The 14,610-nt window shown below is 49.2% G+C and overlaps 1 long non-coding RNA gene across 1 annotated transcript; it reads right to left on the reverse strand.

Annotated features, from left to right (window-relative positions):
- Window positions 1-6,068: 6,068 nt before the first annotated feature.
- On the reverse strand, window positions 6,069-14,047 carry LOC119823170. The gene is made up of 4 exons (XR_005286911.1): window positions 13,825-14,047; window positions 12,498-12,667; window positions 6,809-6,927; window positions 6,069-6,224 (listed from the first exon to the last, which is right to left on the reverse strand). It is a non-coding gene; the product is annotated as an uncharacterized LOC119823170 (long non-coding RNA).
- Window positions 14,048-14,610: the final 563 nt, after the last annotated feature.

Raw genomic sequence — 14,610 nt, forward strand, 5'->3', positions numbered from 1 at the left:
AACCAAAAAAAAAAAAAAAAAAAAAAAAAAACAGTTTGTAGAAAGAACTCTAAATTGCATATCGGGGTGTACACCTTTGATGCCAGCACTCAGGAGGCAGAGGCAGGCGGATCTCTCTGTGAGTTCAAGGCCAGTCTGTTCTACAGAGCAAGTTCCAGGACAGTCAGGGCTACACAGAGAAACCCTATCTTGAGAAAAAGAAAGAAACAAAGAAACGAAGAAAGAATGCTGACCTTAACTCTTTCCTTCATCTCTCAGAAGAATGCTGGCAAGCAACTTCTCTTTCTTGTTTGTGCACAGAGAACGGACAGAGATCTGAAAATGGCCAATAAGGGGCTGGGGGAGTTGCTCACTGGTTAAAGGCACCGGCTACTCTTGCAGAGGACCTACGTTCGGTTTCCAGCATCTACCTGAAGCTCACGACCATCTGTAACTCCAGTTCCAGGGAATCTGATACTCTCTTCTGGCCTCCACAGGCCCTGCACACACGTGACACACTTACATACATGCAAATCAAACACTCGTATACATAAAATAAGTTCAGCTGAGTGTGGTGGTACATGGCACACACCTTCTAACGTCTCCCAACTAAAGTCAGAGACTTCTGTGGGTCTATGTGAAAATTATTCACTTGGTGCTTTCACTTCCCCAGAAACTGAACATTATGGAAAGCACGCGTGGATCATGTATGACTCTGCCTGCACGAGAGCACCTGACTCACGGTGGTGTTTACCCTTTGCAGCCTCAACGTCTTGGTTGCTTTCATACCAAGTGAAAGCCACAAGGCCAGTACTAACATATTTCTTGGCAATTCAAATAGACCTGACCCAGGGAAGGAGTGAGTCATTGCTGGGCACACAGCAAAACACCCTGCCAAGTTCAAAAGAACCTAGCACTGGGCAGGGGCCACGTTGCAGCAGCAGGCCTTGTTTCAGACAAACAACGCTATTCATCTCCTTAAATTGGTGTTCATCTCCAAGTTGTCTTTTGCTTATGTTTGTTGCTACTCTGTTTGCGGTTTTATCGCTGCTTAATTGCTAAAGTATCCAGAATTCATAGCTAGCTGATTTTGCACGCATGATAAAAATAGCTTCAGCCAAGCTCATAAAAATGACTGTTCTTCCAAAAGTGTCTGTTCATGCAGCCATGCATGCTTCCCTAGAGTCTCCTCACTGCAAGACTAATGTGAACCTGGGCCTCAGGAGACTCCAGGGGGAGACTGTAGTGTTGGAATCCCCAGTGAAGGTCAAAGTCCCCTGTGCTGGGCTCCTCCTCAAGACTAAGCTCCAGAGAGTTGGAACCAGGGGCAGAGTGGAGATGGGGTGAATGCCAAGGCAGGTTTAAAGAATAGACTCAAGAATTAAAATGAGGGGCTGTGGATACATCTCAGTTGGCAGGGTACCTGCCTCGCATGCATAACGCCTTGGATTCAAGCCCAGCACTGTATAAAGCAGGGCTGTCGAGGCCAGACACAGTTTGCACCCCTTTAATCATGGAAGGAAGAGGTGGTGGAGTTCAGGTCAGTCAGGCAGCGAGGGCTATGCAGTGAGACCCCTTCCCACCTCTCTCTCCTGGCTGCCCTGGAACACATTATGTAGATCAGGTTGTCCTAGAACCCAGGGACCTGTGCCTTTGCCTCCTGAGAGCTAGGATTAAAGACATGCACCACAACATTTGACTTTTTTAAGCTTTTTTTTGGGGGGAGGGGTCTCTTTCTCAAAACAACAACAAAACCAACCTGAGCTATCTAAATTTTTCCTAAATAAGTATACATGCATTATTTTTTTTCTTTTGGTAAGATAATGTCTCCTATAGCACAAGCTGGCCTCCATCTCGTTATGTGGCCAAAGACGACTTTGATCTTTCTGCTTCCATTCCCAGACAGAATGAATATGATGTCTGCTACCCAGGGCTTTGTGTATGATAAGCAAGCATGTTACCAACTGAGCCTTAGCCCAGCAATTGTGTATGCTCACCTTGAAGGACCGGACTCTAACAGAAGGAAAGGGGAAAGATACAGAATATGTTCTTAATAACACCTTGGTTGGTTGGGCATAATGGCCCACGCCTTTAATCACAGCACTTGGGAGGCAGAGCCAGGCAGATCTCTTGAGTTCTAGACTAGTTTGGTCTACAGAGCGAATTCCAGGACAACCAGGGCTACCCAGAGAAACCCTGTCTGGAAAAACAACAAAAACGCTGTGGGGCTAGTGTGAGGAGACAGTTAACTAAGATGCTGCTGGAAGGTTCTGACTTTGGACGTCATCAGGTCACGCTGAGTTTTCTCCCTGCTGCACGTACAGAGACTCACTTCCTGATGCTGACCAGACGCCTTAGTTACAAATATCACATCCATTTCCAGAGGCAGAAGATCTCTCCCAGAAGTTCCCTGTGGACTCCCCATGTCTCTGCAGTGAGGACTAGGGGCAGCTGGCTTGTGTCTGCAGGGAGGGCTGGAGGAGGCTGACTTGTCCCTGCAATGAGGGCTGGGAGCAGATATACCTGGCTTTTTTTTAAAAAAAAAAATTACTTATTATGTATACAGTGTTGGCATCAGACCTCATTACAGATGGTTGTGAGCCACCTTGTAGCTGCTGGGAATTGAACTCAGGACCTCTGGAAGAGCAACCAGTGCTCTTAACCTCTGAGCCATCTCTCTAGTCCTGGACTTTATCCTTTTTAAAGTCTTATGTGGCTGGGACTGGCTTTGAACTTGTTATGTATTTAAGGTGCCTTAAACTCCTGATCCTCTTGCTTCCTCCTCCCCGCTCCGGGGGTGGGGAAGGAACCACCCTAAACTTAAAGTGGGTATCTTTGGAAACCACTGTCACTTTCTGCACACTAAGAGTTAATCTCCTGAGGGAAGAGAGGAGCCCTGGCAGCCTGGGGCGGGGGAGGGGGCACTGTCAGGGCTGATCTGCTTGAGAGCTCACAGGCTTTGCACAAAGCTTGCCCCAGCAGAAGCAGCAGCAGCAGCAGCGAAACCATTGACCTTAAAGCTTAAGTGCTTTTGGTTGCTGTTTATACGTGGGTTGTTTTTGGTCCCAAACTGCATGCATGCAGAGACCGTGTTTATCTTGTGCACCGTGTGGTGGTCCTGAAGGGGACACCAGGAAACACTTGCACTCAGGGGTGAGTGCGCAGGGCTTGCCACCACTGCTAATCCAGCCTTGCCTCCACCTAAGCAGAGGAGAGTGGAAGCTGCAAGGTCCTCTGACTGACAGCATGGGCAGAGCCCCTGCCTGCTCCTGCAGATTCCTGAGGGTGAAGCAGAGATGCAGCACGCCTGGGTGGCTGGGCTGCTGAACACGGATGAACAGGGTGTGAGGAGCGTGCCTGAAGGCCCGGGCGGAGACACGCGGAGTAGGGGTGTACGGGTGTGGGTGCGAGGCCAACTTGGGCTACTCAAGACCCTGTCTCAGCAAAGAGAAGGACAGAGAGGACAAGAAGGAAACAGAGGAGAAAAGGAGAAGGGTTACCAGGGACAACGGTAGCCTTCTGTCATAAATCCCACTGTCCCTGTCCCTGCTAAGGGTGGCTGTGCTGTAAATGATGCAAAGAAAAGGAAGAAGCCTTGCATCTAAGTGAAGCTTCCTTAGGAGGCAGAGGCAGGGGGATCTCTGTGAGTTTGAGGCCAGGCTGGGCTACACAGTGAGCTCCAGGACAGCCTGGGCTACACAGTGAGCTCCAGGACAGCCTGGTCTACACAGTGAGCTCCAGGACAGCCTGGTCTACACAGTGAGCTCCAGGACAGCCTGGTCTACACAGTGAGCTCCAGGACAGCCTGGGCTACACAGTGAGCTCCAGGACAGCCTGGGCTACACAGTGAGCTCCAGAGTACAGCCTGGGCTACACAGTGAGCTCCAGAGTACAGCCTGGGCTACACAGTGAGCTCCAGAGTACAGCCTGGGCTACACAGTGAGCTCCAGAGTACAGCCTGGGCTACATAGTGAGTACAGCCTGGGCTACGTAGTGAGCTCCAGAGTACAGCCTGAGCTACATAGTGAGCTCCAGAGTACAGCCTGGGCTGCGATCTCCAGGACAGCCTGGGCTACACAGTGAGACCCTGTCTCAAGACAGATAACTAAATAAAAGCTTCAGTCAACACCAGTCCTGGACAGTTGGCTAAAACTTCCTTCACCTCTGAGTTCTGGTTGTCAGCCTTGAGACCTTCTAGCTGAAAATACTTTATTTTTATGGCCTGGGCCTTGAGCTGCAGGGCCACACCTTTGAGGCTGCCTGCTGTCCTTCCAGCTTCTACCCTTTCAATGTGTTTTCCCATCCTTTTTGAGACAGGGTCTTGCGATATATCCCTGCCTAGCCTGAAACTTGAGGCAATCCTCCTGCATCTGCCTCCCCTTGTACTGGTGTTATACATAGGAGCTCCCACACCTGGTTCCGCCCAAAAAATATCCAACAAAAATGTTATTTGGTGATAATCATCATATAATAAACTGCAGAAATGCAAAGCACGTACTTTTTTTTTTTTTTTTCGAGACAGGGTTTCTCTGTAGCTTTGGAGCCTGTCCTGGAACTAGCTCTTGTAGAGCAGGCTGGCCTCGAACTCACAGAGATCCACCTGCCTCTGCCTCCCAAGTGCTGGGATTAAAGGCATGCGCCACCACTGCCTGGCAGAAAGCATGTACTTTAGCTAGGCATGGTGGCACATGTCTGTAACCAAGGTGATCTTGAGTGTATAGCAAGTTCAAGGCCAAGCCAGACTATCTGAAACCTATCTCACAAAAAAGAAACAAGGAGGAGGAGGAGGAGGAGGAGGAGAGGAGGAGGAGGAGGAGGAGGAGGAGGAGGAGGGGAGGGGGGGGAGGGGAGGAGGAGGAGGAGGAGGAGGAGGAGAAGAGGAGGAGGAGGAGGAGGAGGAGGAGGAAGAGGAGGAGGAGGAGGAGGAGGAGGAGGAGAAGAAGAAGAGGAGGAGGAGGAGGAGGAGGAGGAGGAGGAAGAGGAGGAGGAGGAGGAGGAGGAGGAGGAGGATGAGGAGAAGAAGAAGAAGAAGAAGAAGAAGAAGAAGAAGAAGAAGAAGAAGAAGAAGAAGAAGAAGAAGAAGAAGAAGAAGAAGAAGAAGAAGAAGAAGAAGAAGAAGAAGAAGAAGAAGAGAAGAAGAAGAAAGGAAAACCAAGAGAAACCAAGAGAGTCCGGGCCCCTAGATAGAGTGCACATCCCTCACCCCCCTTTCTTCCTTCTCTCTTCCCCCCATTCCCAAGCAAACACTGACTGGCTTCCTGCCTCTACAGAGACAAGTTTGCATTTTCTAGAGTGTTCTGGGCCTGGCTTTTCTCAATTTGGCTGTCAGTTTGAGGAGGCACTGCTGTTCCAACTGAACACTTCAGCGCAGGAACCAGGCCAGGGAGCTCCTGACTCTGGGAGTCCCAGGTTTTGTTTTGTTAGGCTGTGTAAGCTTTCTTTTTCTTTTTTAAAAAATTATTTATTTTGTGTGCCTTGGTGTTTTGCCGTGCAGGCATGTATGTCTGTGTGAGGGTGTCAGATGTTGGAGTTACAGACAGTTGTGAGCTGCCATGTGGGTGCTGGGATTTGAACCTTTTGGAAGAGCAGTCAGTGTTCTTAACCACTGAGCCATCTCCAGCCCCGTAGGCTGTGTGATTTTTCTACAAGGATATCTGCAGTACTTTGTGGTTAATGGATCTCCCGTAATGAGAAGCAGTACGTTAATACTCTTATTTTTCCAGACTCTATAACCTGGAATACCAGCCCTCTTTCTTCTGCCCACTAATTCTCACCAAAACCTCAGCTAGGGGCTATAAAGGGCACAGAGTAATCCTTGAAGAATGTGCCGTCCTTTCAGTGCCGTGGAGTAGGTAACCTCAGGCACTGGCAGTAGTGGAGTGGGTTACATATTACTGGAGTTTTGATTAGTGTTAAGTGATTGACAGACTCTAACTCTTTAGACCTACCTGCAATTTGTTACACAGCCTAGATTGGCCTCTAACATGTGGCAATCCTCCTGCCTCAACTTCCTAAGTACTGGGAATTACAAGTATGGACTGATAATCTGGTTAGAAAATATCAGTTTGTTTTTACTTATAATGTATTGGTTTGTTTTTTAAGGGTATGTTTATTTATATAGGGTGCACCTGTATACATAGCTTGCTTATGGAGGTCAGAGGACAGCTTTCTGGAGTCTGTTCCTTCCTGCTGTTGGTCCCATGGATTGAATCCAGGTTGCCAGGCTCAGCAGCAAGCGCCTTTACCTGTAACGAATAGTTAGTTCATTTACCCACTGGGCTATTTCATCAGCTTGACTGTGTTGTTTTAAACCTTACAGCGGACGTCTTACAGGAGACTGTGCGTTGGCTCTGTGCTTTCAGCCTACGAGGAGTTAGTGAGGACTGAAGGCCAGGCCAAAGACCATATGGATGAAATTCTACCATGTCTGGAATCTGAAAATATCTCCAACAAGCCAGGCATAGAGTATAATGCCTGTGATCTCAGGATTCGGGATGCTGAAGCAGGAGGATTGTCATTATTCTGAGACTAGCTAATCTCACAACAAAACAAAATCTCCGGCAAGAAAGTGGAAGGGTCAGATTGAGTGAATCTGACTGAGTTTGGGCAGTGACTAAAATCGTGGGCTGGGGACAGAAAGGCTTGTTTGACAATCCTTGAGGCTTTTGAAGGTTTGAAATGATCATCAATTTTCTAAGCAGACTAGGAAGTTCCCCCAATGTCTTTATTGTGGGACCTTGCGTTAGACATTGATAATTCATTGTTTCCAAACCGCTGTGCTTCAGACGATAAACTAAGGGTACTTTTAAGGTTTGAATAAAATACTTACCTCAGTCTTCCTCAGTACAGAGCAAGTGCTGAATAGGCCATGCGTCTCTTAGAACGCGGCTGTGTCCGTGTTGAGTACCTGGTCTCAGCGGCCACATCTGCCTGGAACTCGGAGGTTTCCTTTGAGAATGAGCAAAGAACAAAGAAAAGAAAATGTCTTTCTCCTGAAAGGCTGTCTTTAGGAAGTTTTCTTCTTACCTGATTTCTGGTAGAGGCGGAACCCGGAGTCTCAGCTGCCAGAGATGGAACTTGGCATCCTGGTCTGCTAGGCAAGCCCTCGACTAACAGCCTCTTGCCTGCCCCGAATTCTGGGTGTTTCTGAAAAAATTTTCAAGATGGCTAGAGTCTCCCTGGATGTGGTGGTGCACGCCTGTAATCCTGGCACATGGGCAGCATGGACGGGAGGATCACCAGAGCTGCCAGGACTACGTAGTGAGACCCTGTCTCAGAGGATCCAATACAAACAGACAGTAAACCAAAAATATTTCTGAGTCTCAATCCAGGAGGTAAAAAGTATAATATAATATAATATATATTATATTATAAGGGGATGGAGAGATGGCTCAGTGGTTAAGGGTGTCTGCTCCTCTTATGGAGGTTTGGAGTGTGGCTCCCAACACCCACACAGGTGGTTCACAACAGCCTGTAACGCCAGTTCCAGGGGATCAACCCCTTCTTCTGGCCTCCCAGACATTGTACACACAGCGCATGGTGCTCTCTGCATAGTGGAAAGTACTCTCACCACTGAGCCATCTCTTGTCCCCACAACGCAGACTGTCCTCCAGATTGCTAGTAACTGAGGCAGACCTAGCGCACCTGGCGGAGTCTCCACCTCCTGAGTGCTGGGATGACGGCTGTACACCACCACACCTGGCTAAACGCCCTTAATTGTAAGCGAACAGCATTCCACGTGCCCAAGCTCCACACTAGACTAAGTAGATCAGCGAGGTCACAGAACACAGACAGGTGGTTAATATTTACCAGGTTGCTATGTGAAATCAGCTCCACCTCCTAGGAGATCATACTGCAAGGTTTTAAGTGGCTGTATTATTATCAAACACCTGTATCCCAGACTCGGGAAGTGGAGGCAGGAAGATGGAGATTTGAAGCCAGTCTGGGACACTTAGAGATTTGATTTTTTTGTTTGTTTCTTTTTGTTTTGTTTTTGTTTTTGTTTTGAGACAGGGTTTCTCTGTAGCTTTGGAGCCTGTCTTGGCTCTTGTAGACCAGGTTCGCCTTGAACCACCACAGAGATCCACCTGCCTCTGCCTCCCGAGTGCTGGGATTAAAGGAGTGCACCACCATCACCTGGAGAGAAGTTGTATTTTTAACAACCAGAATTATTTGAGATATGGCCTCACTCTATAGCCCAGGATGGCCTGGGACTCAGAGTCTCCACCTGCCTCACCTTCCCTGGTGAGGGATTACAGGGATTTCCCAGGGACTGCAGGCACGTGACATCAAAATCTTTAAGGCTGTGTTCCAGTCTAATTTGTGTTTCTGTGATACTCCTGGAAAAACCACTTAAAAGGGAAGAAGGTTTCTCCTGCACCTGGATCTTAGACAGTGGCTCCCAAAGCTACAGCCCAGGGTGTGGGAGAAGGCCCTGGTGGAAGCACGGGGGGGGGGGGGGGGAGTTGCTTCACAGCAGCCGGGAAGCAGAGGTGAGTGTGTGGTACTAGACCTGTCTGCAGGCCACTGGGGCAGGTGAGGCAGGCTGGCCAGGGCCAGGTCCATCGAGACAACTGGCCACTTCAATACCCAGAAAGCTGAATCCACAGACCTACCACAAGAAAAAACTATGACAGAGTTGAAACTCGGGGGAAAAAAATGACTTCATGCCCTCTCTCATGACTCATGTGTTTTGTTTTGGTTTTTTTTTTTTTTTTTGGTTTGGGGTTTTTTTTTTTTCCTACATTCTGCCCTTTTCTTATTTGGTTTTCTGCCTCCTGTTAATAAATTTCTCTGCAGACACAGTAAGCCAGATCAAGCTGAGTTGAGAAAGTATAACAACAAGTAAATTGAGCAAAGCAGCTCCCAGACGGGTTCTAGAGTTCCAGAAATTGAGGCCAGAGAAGTCAGGCATCCGGGGCAAAGTAGGAAAGTTTAATAGATTGTAGGCAAGAGGTCTGCCACAAGCTGGGTTTGTGCCCAAATATGATCAATAGCTGAGTGTTTAGGCGGGGACTTGGGTGGCTGGGTAACAGGGGAGGAAGTCACAATAGTCTGAATGTGGAACTGGGCTTTTTGGTGTCTTTCCTTTGTTAGGAGACTCTCTGAGTTGGCAGGGGAGAGAGAGGAGAGAGGGAGGAAGGAGAGAGAGAGAAGGAGGGATGCAGGGAAGAAGGAAGAAAGAGAGGAAGAGAGATACAGAGAGAGATTGAGAGAGAAGAACACAGGGCTTCCAGGACCATGCAGGGGTGAGCCAGAGGCTCCAACCGAGCACTTATAACCTAACATTACCCCATTTGATCTCGTTTCCAAATTTTAGACTATACTCATTTCAAGGAGGAGAAGGACTTTGTGAGCTGAATGTATTCCCTTTCTTCCTCTGTTTAAAACTATATCAAACCTGGCGGTGGTGGCGCATTCCTTTAATCCCAGGACTCAGGAGGCAGAGACAAGCAGACCTCCAGATCTCCATGAGTTAAGAGGCCAGCCTGGTCTACAGAGTGAGTTTCAGGACAGCCAGGGCTACAGAGAAACCCTGTGTTGAAAAACAAAATAGTAGTAGTAGTAGTAGTAGTAGTAATAATAATAATAATAATAAGTAGTAGTAGTAGTAGTTCCGTTGGAGTCTCCAGCTCAGTCCTGCATGATCCAGGCAGGCCCACCCCCACCCCTCTCTCTCCAAACCCTTACCTGCTCAGAGTCTCTCCTAACAAAGAAAGGCACCAAAAACCTAGTTCCACACTCTTGACTATTACAACTTCCTCCCCTGTGGCTGCCAGCCACCCAAGACACCACCTAAGAACTCCACTTTTGACCAAACTTGGGCACAAACCCATGGTAGGCGGGTCATCACCCCTGGACTACAATCTATAAAACCTTCCTGCCCTGGTTCCCGTGCACAACTGTTCTGGCCTCGTTCTCTGAAACGAATCCACCTGTGAATCCACCTGGGTTGCTTTGCTCAATATACCTGTCGCTTCGCCTTTTCAACTCTGGTTTACTGCACTGTGGAAAAACTTATTTTGGGGGGTGGACAGAAAACTTTTTTTTTTTTTTTTTTTTTTGGTTTTTCGAGACAGGGTTTCTCTGTAGCTTTAGAGCCTGTCCTGGAACTAGCTCTTGTAGACCAGGCTGGTCTCGAACTCACAGAGATCCGCCTGCCTCTGCCTCCCAAGTGCTGGGATTAAAGGCGTGCGCCACCACCGCCCGGTCACAGTCCCCAGACTCACATGCCAAGCTTTGGGTATTTCTCTCTTGAATTTGACCATTTCAGAAATGATCAGTATAGCTAGTTATGGAGAGGACAGCAGTCTTGGCTGACGACCCTTCTGCCAGCTTTGACTGGATTCATCCAATGCACCCGGGAGACGGATGGACTCCTGCTCACCTGTTCATGGAAAGCCGTGATTCCCTGTTGCAGAATATGTGTTTACAGTGTAAAGATGTGTCTTTGCCAAGCACCTCTGATTGGTTTAATAAAGAACTGAATGGCCAATAGCTAGGCAGAAAGAAGTTAGACAGGACTTCTGGAGACAGAGAGGACCTGGGGAAGAAAAAAGGCAGAGCTGCCATCCAGACAACGGAGAGGGAAATAGAGGTAGGGATATGGAAGAGAGATGACACCACGTGGCAGGACACAGATTAAAAGGGATGGGTTAACTTAAGTTATAAGAGTTATTTGAGACAAGCCTAGGCCAAAGGCCAAACTTTCATAATCAATAAGTCTCTGTGGCAGATGGCTGCTTGTTCATTCCCAGCTGCCCAGACCTGAAATAACCACTCAGAATCTATATTATTTGCAATAGTGTTTGGCCAATAGCTTAAGCGTATTTTCTAGCTAGCTCTTATATCCTAAACTAACCCATCTCCATTAGTCTGTGCCTCACAAGGTCGTGACCTACCGGCAAAGTTTCAGCGGGCTCCAGTGGAGGCGTCTGTCTCCTGTGGCGGCTGCATGGCTTCCCCCTGACTCTGCCTTCTTTCTCCCAGTGTTCAGTTTAGTTTTCCCACCTAGCTCTAGTCTGTGCTATCACAGGCCAAGGCACCTTCTTTATTTATTAATCAATCAAAGCAGCACATATACAGAAGGACTTCCCACACCAAGTCTCTGGGTCATTATTTGCAGGATGGTAATCCAAAGATAGTCCAACAAGAAAGGTAGTTACAGTTCCCCCATCAAGAGGAACTTCGTCTTTGGATCATCTGGTCTCCAACTCAAAGATCCTCCTGCCTCTGCCTCTCTCCTGAGTGCTGGCATCAAAGGCACGTGCCACCACTGTCCAGCTGCTTGCTGATATCTCGCTGCAAGAATTGCACCACTGTTTCGAGTAAATGAAGCCTGTGAGAGACTGAGGAGAGATGTCCGTCAACCACATCAGTCTGAGTGATCAGTTCTGCGTCCTTAGACTGAACTTGGCGATCATGGGAGACACCTCTGAGGTGTGTGCTTGGAGGTGCGTTTTGCAGGTTTGTCTGACTGCAGTGTGGTCCCTGAGGACGTCGAGCATGAGGCTAAACATAGGAACTCAAGTTTGCCTGTGACGACGTCCTCAGCCATGTGCACCCAGGCATGCTGATCTGTGGGGAGGCAGGATTCTTCTCCACTGGGAGAAGGGGATGGACACATCCACTCGTTTAGAAACTGAACTCAGCTCTGTAAACTTTTCCTCAATACTCTCCCTAAAGTGTGGTTTTATGAAAGGAAAACTCTGAGTCAGAGAGCTGGCTCGGGGGGGGTAAAAAAGCGTGAAGCCTTATGACCTGAGTTCAATCTCTGCGAACCACATGGTGGAAAGAAAGAGCTGTCCTCTGAGTTTCACTGGGGTGCCGTGGTGTATGTGCACATGTATGTATAATATAAACACACGTGTGGTAAAACAGAAAAGGCAAAAGGATCCCTAGGGAATAAATATCTCCGGGGATCACTTCAGGGGCAGAGAGCCTGCCAAGCACTTGTGAGGCTCTAGTATAGAGGAATAAAAAGCCCAACAGTAGGGTTATAGTGGTGCACACCCGTAACCCATCACTACGGGAGCCAAGGCAGAACATCTTCCTCAGTTCAGGTCTTCCAGACCTGTACAGTAAATTCCCAGACCAGCATGGACTACGCAGCAAGATGGTACACATCTATTATCCTAGGCCCTTGGGAGGTAGAGGCAGGAGGACTGGGAATTCATTGTCATCCCCAGCTGGGGTACCGAATTCGAGGCCAGGTACCAAATTGTGATCTAATACCCCTAAAGGCTCACCTCTGAATTCTGCTATACGGGGACCGACCCCCTGAGCCTGATTCAGACAGTGGACAGGCCTCTTTTTCTTCCTCAGTTGACAAGTGTTCCTGTGGACCGGCATTCATAGTCTCGAGTTACAAGGCGCAGTTTGAGCAACAGCTGTGGATCACAAACACCCGGTTTGTGAGACTCTTGCCAAAAGGAGTGACAGGAACTGAAAACAGAGGCTGGGCCAGGTGGGACGGCTCCCCGCCAGGGACTCGGGACTGCTGTCCTGTAATCTCTTACCTGGAAGGATCTGGAATGCACTGGTGCCTGCTCAGCTGAGAGGTGAAGGACTAGAAATCACCCAGACGGTCTCCCGAGTGTCCTGCCTCAGTTCCCAACTGCCCAGCATGGTGGGAGCAACGTGGCTCGGGCTCCACTTTGCTGCACTTGCTGTCTTTGGGAAGTGGTCCCTGCAAACACGAATACATACATACTAGCATTCCGGGGACCCTTCTCTAAGACTGCCGTCCACCCCTCCCCCAGCCCTGGGGCCCAGCTCTTTCAGAGATGGATCCTGTCCAGGTCCCGCTGACAGCGCAGAGAGGCTGAGAGGCGTTGACGCCAACTCCCTCTCTTCTGGCTCTCTTGCTAGCTCGCTCTCTCTAGCACCCCGAATTCTCTAGATTCCAGGGAGGGAGTTATCTCAGTCTCCAGCTGCTTGTGAGCAGTGAGCGAAACATTCCACACACTCCACACGTCAGAGACGTGGGGAAGGAGCCAGAGACCTACGCAGCCTCTCACTCGGGCAGAGGGAGGAGGCCACGCAAGTCTTCTCCTGCCCCCAGAGAGTAGAAAAGCCAACCTTCCCCAGCAGGGCTCAGCGGTCACTTGTTTATCTTCTGTTCTGCCTCAACCTCACATTCTTAGCTCTTCATCCTTTTCTTTCCTATGGATCCACACTGGCCTCATGAGGTATCAACAAAAGCAAGCCCCTTGTGGGCTAGAGTAAGCCTCTGATGTTTAGAACCCACACTGCTCTGGCACTGGGTCCCGGTGCAGTTCCCAGTACCCCACGCCCACACCCACAGCGGCTCACAATGTGTTCACCCCAGATCCAGGTCTGAGGCCTTCTGTTGAAGTCTGAGAGTACAAACCCATACTCGGTGAGCCACAAGCACACATAACTAAAAATAAAATAAATTTTGTAAATCTGTCCTCAGGCCAAGTGCTATGGTGTATACTTGTATTCCCAGTCTCTTAGGAAATTGAGGCAGGAGGATTATTTGAGCCCAAGGGTTCAAAGTCATCCTGGGAAACCTAGGGAGACCCTGTACCAAAAGAGAAAGAGGGCTGAGTGGTGGTGGTGGTGGTGTACACCTTTAACTCCAGAGGCAGAGGCAGGAGGGTCTCTGTTAGTTTAAGGCCAGCCTAGTCTACAGAGTGAGTTCCAGGACAACCAGAGCTGTTACACAGAGAAACCCCGTCTCAAAAAACAAAACAATATGAGAGAGAGAGAGAGAGAGAGAGAGAGAGAGAGAGAGAGAGGAGAGAGAGGAGAGAGAGAGAGAGAGAGAGAGAGAGAGAGAGAGAAGGGCCTGGGAGTGGAACTGGTAGAATCCTTCCTTACCATGAGGCCCAGAGCTGGTAGACTCCTTCCTCACCATGAGGCCCAGAGTTCTGTCCCCAGAACTGCAACCAGTTATTTTTTAAAAATCTCCTAGTAAAGCATGGGTGTCTCATACCTGTACAGTCACATCACTTGGGAAATGGAGGCAGGAAGATTAAAAGGGTCATCTTGAGCTACATAGCTAGCCTGTGCTATTTGATACTTTGCCCAGAAAAGAAGAAAACGAAGAAAAAACTAAATAAAAGAATGTCCTAAAGACCCTCCCATAGTGCACCTTCAGCTCAGGCTGAGGTCACCTCACCCCCCACCCCCACACCCCCATAGGCCCAGCAGCAGCAGCAGCTGTGGCCAAGGATGGCAGCGGCCATGGCAGGGGAAGTCAGTTTTCTGACCAGAGAGCACAGACTCCTGAGAGACTGAGCGAGTGAAACTGACTTTGCTTTTCTTTACCCAACCTCACCGCCTCCTCGGCACCCCACACTACTTCCAAACCAAGGAAAAGGACTTTGGACTCCCTTCGTTAGGAGGCCAGAGTTCGGGCTTTTGTTTGCCAGAGCCTTAGTGCCTTGTGAGGGTGGTGGGGTGGGAAGCAGGCAGAGCCCCGAGCCTTGGAGGGCAGTCCCAGAGGAAGGTCCCTGGGCTGGGAAGCCACGAGGTTCCTGGACTGTCCCTTGTTCCGCAGCCCAGGCAGCTCAAGGTCCAGCAAGACCTCAGGGGTGGGCAGCTGCAGAGCGGGGCAGCGGGCAGGAGTGCCTGGAGGAGCTGTGCCCTGGCATAGAATCCCGA

The sequence above is a fragment of the Arvicola amphibius genome, chromosome 9, assembly GCF_903992535.2.
Source record: "Arvicola amphibius chromosome 9, mArvAmp1.2, whole genome shotgun sequence".
NCBI classification, from domain to species: Eukaryota; Metazoa; Chordata; class Mammalia; order Rodentia; family Cricetidae; genus Arvicola; species Arvicola amphibius.